Genomic DNA, 6,000 nt, shown 5'->3' on the forward strand with positions numbered 1-6,000 from the left:
TAAACAACTGTTGGATGAAATACGGAAACTCCCTTGAAGTAGATGCCAGGTCCGGAACTTGGCGCTTTCCAGGAGGATGTCCCTTTGACTCTTGACTTGTGCTTGCGGTAGCTTCCTCGCCCTGGCTTCGGGGGGCTGGCAGTCCTTAGGACACGCTTCAGCAGTGCGGGAGGAGCGCGTCTCAATCTGACAAGTGAACCTGCATCTCCGAAGTAGTCTTCAGATTCTGTCGAACGCAGCGTTGTCTGTACATTTCTTGTACTTTGAATGTAGCTACCTGAAAGGCTCCCTTGGGAAAGTTGGTCGCAGTACACTGCCTTTGCAAATCCCATGCCTGCTTGGGTGTTTGGATACATCACTGTAGGACTGTAGTTAAGTATGAGTGTGTGCAAAACGGTTTTAGATGTCTTGGGAACTTGAGGGTGAAAACGTAGGTTTAAGAGACTTTGTCTGTGGAACTAAACATGTTTTGTTTTGCTCAATCGTGCATTTTGACCAAAAGGCCTAGCATAATCAAGACTTGTATTTGCATGTAAACCTTTTGCGAATTTAAGAGAAATTCGCCATTAGGTATGTTTATGCTTTTGTTCTGTTTTCAGTCTCTGCCCCGGAGGTTAGGGTCTGCTGCCTGGGTGATAAAAACTGTGAGGAAGGGCAAAAGTTTGTATGTAGAAAATGAGCAAGTTCAACCTGTTTCTCCTAGAGATACGAGGACCTGTAATATTTCAGTGTTGGTTAAAGACAAGTGATATTGTGGCAAAATGTATCCATGGTCTAGCTGTTGATACCAACGTTAAAGAACTACGAGTTCCTGTTTTCGCAGAGTTAGAAGTAGCTAGGCAGCCCTGAAATAACTTTATTCTTCTTACGAACTGCCGTTAGCTGAAGCGTGCCTGTGAAGAGGGGTCTTGAAGTCTTGGGTGGATAGAGCTGATACTGCTGGGACAGAAAAGTAGTTTTAAAGCATTATGTGTTTTTTGCAGCCTGAAAAGTCAAGAAATACAACATTTCTTTAGCTGTGAAGCAATGAAACTGATCTCTCGGGAGTTCCAAATGAAGATGATAGTCTTCGCAACAATTAAATGAATGGCAGGCTTCCCCATCCCTCATTTTTTTCAAATCTGTTATCAAAGCCTGTAAACTGTGTCCAAGTGAGCAAGTTGGCAATCGAGAAACATTTCCCAAGTTTAGTATTTACAGGTCTGATTTTGGAATAAAGCAATTTCAAGTTGAGTGGATTTAAACTGAGAACCAAAATCAACCTAACTCTAGTTTAAATTAATTTAAAAATAACTTCCTAGAATTTTTTTTCTCAACATATGTTTTAATTATGACAAAAATGTACATTATTTTAATTGCACAACCTAAAAACACATGAAGTGAGTCACATCAGTAGCCGAAATCAATAGACTGCATTCTCTTGGTTGTGTAAGTGTTACGGATCTTCATTTATAACTGTAAATTAAACATATTAAAGATGCTGTACTACTGACTGTGTAGCATCTTAAAGTGAGATATCAGATATTAGAAGTATCTTATACATCACTCCCCAAATTTCTGAAAAATTAATATCTAAGGCAAAAATGTAAAAATAAACTAAAATGAAAATACGTTCTGATGTATAAATGATTTTATCAGTACATTTATCTGTTTAAATGGTTGTGAAATATCTTTTGTGAAAACTTACAACAAATAGTTGATGCCATAATAAATGAATTCAAATTTGCTGACGGTGTAAATTTCAAGTTACTTGGTAACATGAATTTGTTGACAACTTATATTAAAATCTTGATTTTTATTTTTGCATGCAAACCAAATTTTCTATTCACATGATAACTTTTAAAACGGTATAAGGATATGTTTATTTATATACGCACACACACTATCTATTTTTTATCTATATATATAAAACAATGTAATGTAGACCTGAGACTTTCTTACAGTTTAGACTTTTTGTTTTTACATAGTTTAAAAATGGGACGTCGCTCCTCGGACACAGAAGAAGAGAACAGAAGCAGAAGGAAAAAGAAACACCGTAGGCGTTCGTCTTCAAGCAGCTCCTCAGACAGCAGAACATACAACCGTAAAAAATCTGGAAGGAAATCAAGATCAAGGTCACGGTCTCGAGATCTCCAGTCTCGTTCACATTCTTATGAGAAAAGGTGCATTTATAGTAATTTACTCTCTGTTGCAGTTGTTTACGAGTCGGGCTCTTTCGTATCATGCTACAAAGCCAGAAGTGTTTGAATCCAATGTGTAGTCAGTTCTAGGTTGGAATTTTATAGCAAAGGTTGCTCTGAGTCTTGGAAGATGTGGCAATATTTTTACTTCTATATTTAAAGAAAAAAATAAAACCACCACCTCCAAAAAAAATCAGAACACCTTCCCCTCCTCCAAGAATACAAACCCAGTGTATATGCAGATCCAGACGTAACTTCATTATTAAAACAAAAAAAACAACCAACTAAAATAACTTTTTCTTTCTCCTCCTGAATAATGAATTTCTGATCTCTTTTTGGAAATACAATAGTTCATATATTAACGCCAGGTTGAAAAGTAGTTTTGTTCAGCTAGTTACAGGCTATCCTGTGTTATTTTTTTCTGTTGTGATAAACCAAGTAGGTCTTTCCAGACAACAAGGTAGACTTTCTCAATAGAAAGACTTCGTGTGATTTTACAGTAGGTCTATAAATTTGCTGTAACAGCTAGTTTTCACCATTATTCTTGCTATTTTTTTATGTGTACAGAATACAGTAGTCAGCCACAGATCATGTGGCTGGATCTACCAATTTTTTTCTTGACCTAACACCGTAATTCCTTCATCAGAGGCCCCTTTCGGTACCCGACGTTTTTAGGTATCCTGGTTGTCTCACAGTCTGACTTGTGGTGATCCTGGAGTCAAACTGAACGGGTGGTGGTCGATTCATTACTAAGTGGAGCTGGAAAATACTCATTGTATCTAGCTGCACTGTAAACATCCCCAAAACTGCTCCTGACAAACCTTTCTTTAGCTGGCAGAGGAGTGTGTCAATGGGGGGCAAGCTGGCTGGTTGCGGGGGGTCTCTTACTTGTTTAATTCCATCCCCCCTTTCTTCTGTTCCTGCTTAGCATCTACATACAGCCCTTAGGGGACACGGCGAGATGACATGGGCTGCGATGCCAACAATATGCTGATGACATGCAGCTTTATGAATCTCTTTAGTCCAGTGCAGGCATGGCTATCTCGCAGATAAAAACGGAGCTTGAAGGGAGATTAGAGTCTGGATGAAGACCAGTTGACTTAAATTGAATCCAGAAAAGACAAAAGTGTCTGCTTTTAGGATCTGGCTGGCACCTTTGCTTTGCCCTTAGTTTAGGGCATTTGCTCCTGGCAGTTAAGTCACTATTACATGCTGGCATCCTGCTGGATTTATCCCTGACCCTTAAGAATCAAAAGCAGCAGTGTCTAAGATTACTGTTCTTCATCTTCATTTAGCAGGAACATTGCATTCCTTTCTCAGATGAAGACGTGTTCTTTAGTAGTTAAGCTATATATCTTTTCCAGTTTGTACGACTGCAGCACTGCTTGTGGGTAATACAGCACCTTTTCCCTTGTGCTAGATAAGCACGTATCACCTTGACAACCTCCTGAATTAAAGAAATGTTTCTTATGTGGTGTTACATTTTAATATTACTCAAACATAATGAAGGCCAAAACTGTGGAGGTTCTCATAAGGACTGTAACTGTTACTTGGTTAGCTGTCAGGGAGATGGATACTGAGAGGAAACTTTACAAAAGATTTAAGAATTGGAAAGTATCCCTCCCACCAGTTTTGGGATTGGTTGGTTTAATTTATGTATTTAGTATGTATTCTTTCACCTTTCTCCTATGTGTATAAGAATTTTTGTCTTTGAATAAGCGAAATGGGAAGGTTGGGGGGGATAGGGAAGGGAAGATACCATTCTGACTCTTGACTGAACTCCGGATAAAACTTCCAAGCTCAGATGGAATAAATTAATATAAATTATTTGATTACTAATTGTACTTAAAAAAAAAGGGGGGGGGGGAACTGTCTACATCAAAGCAGAGAAAGTTGAGATAACACATCTCTAAATTTATATATAGAGAGATATGTAAGATATTTTTAGGTGTACATAATTGAAAATACATTTTATGTTTACCTTTTATGAATGTACGTAGTATGTCTGGAAATAATTGTGTAGAGCAGCAATGCAGAAATTAACATTTTATGGGTTTCATTGTTAGCACTGGAGTTGTGGTCCTTATCCCATGTGGTGTATTTCTGTGTAAATCCTGCTGAGAGTGTAGGTCTGAACATTTCTGTAACCTTAGATTTGGCAAAGAGGCAGTGAGCTCCAATGAGCTGGTCATGGGACTAAAGACCATTGAGAGCTGGGTTGTGTTCCTGGCTTTCCCCTTGAGGTATTGCATGATTTGGGGCAAATCAGTTCGCTTCTGTTTCTCCTTCTGCCCTTTTTCTGTCTTGAGATGTACATCTAGAATGTAAGCTCTTTAGGACAGGCGTTGCCCGTGTGTACGTGAATCACTTACTACAGTGTAATAGTGGTACGTGAGGCTTCTACAACATGTTATGATACAAACCCCACAGGTTTGTATGTCCCTTTTAAGTAAACTGTTAGCTTTTTTGTTCTGTTTGGTTTTTGTTTGGCTGGTTTTTTTAGAAGCAGTAGCATACTAATAGCATGGTTTTGTTTTAGACGCAGACACAGATCAAGCAGTAGTTCTTCATATGGTTCTAGAAGAAAACGCAGTCGTAGCCGGTCAAGGGGCAGAGGCAAATCCTACAGGTCTCAAAGGTCGAGATCGAAAAGTAGAACAAGAAGGTAAGACTCTTTTCTGGGAAAAAGAATTATTATTTCTACTGTAAAAACATTAATGTAAAATCTCCATATAGTTACTGAGTTTGGAATATATTGGAAAGAATGGTTGCAAGTGATCGTCTAAACTAATGTCACTTGAAACTCTTCCTAATTTGAAATCTCTATGCTCTGCTTTTGATGCACTAAATCCTTAAATTACACTGGTGGAACAGTTGGTTTTGAAGAGAAGTTATATATTTTGCGTTTGACCAAGTGCAAAAAACATTAATAGTCACCTTGATTTAGCGGTGATCATCTGAAAACTTCTTGTGGATTTCTTTTGATTACTGATTTCCCTAACTCCCCTGCATCACACTGGCTACTTGAAGATCAGACTGAACTGTTATTTTCTCATCTGTATTTCCCTTGGAAAGAGATGAGTAGTTAGTTATGCAAATTTTTCTTAATATTTGAAGGTATATGGTGCTGAAATTTTTGATAAACAGGATTGTGACAAATGGATATCTTCAATAATAAATGTAATTTAAATATTTAAATCTTAGATGTTGCAAATTGTATTATAAAATCTGCTTCATACTTCTATAATTAAAAGCAGCTCAATTTTTGCGTGTATTTTTTCAATTAAAAAGTTTAAATAAAGTTTATCCTTGGATATCAGAATTACTGTTAGCATTTTCTATTGAATTTAAATTAATTATTGAGTGTATCAGGCAAATCAAAGCTTTTTTTGGTATGTGCTTACAGATCTTCAGCCAGGTAATTTTGTGTACCTGCACCAAGAATTTAGAAAAACGTGTTATTTTCACATACCAAATCAGTAGAGCGCTGCCTCTAAATGCTGAGAAATTGTTGTTGAAAGGTGTGAACGTTTCACTTTCTCGCTTATTTGTATTCTCTCATGACTTATTCGCAGCTGTTCATTATAATAGTTGCCTGGACACTTATTGCTGCAGTGCCTTTGTAGTAGCAATTTGGTTATTTAAACTGTCTGATCTCTCTTTGAGTGTCCTTACCATCTGAGCTGTAGACCCCAGATAAGCTACTGCGCTCTGTGTGTAAATATTCCTGCGAATATCCACTGTTTTGCTGACAAAATCAGTTTTAAAACAGCGAAATGTCAAACGAATAAGGTGAAAATGAAGGTGTTTTTCAGTATGT

Source organism: Pelecanus crispus, chromosome 9, assembly GCF_030463565.1.
Source record: "Pelecanus crispus isolate bPelCri1 chromosome 9, bPelCri1.pri, whole genome shotgun sequence".
Lineage (NCBI taxonomy): Eukaryota > Metazoa > Chordata > Aves > Pelecaniformes > Pelecanidae > Pelecanus > Pelecanus crispus.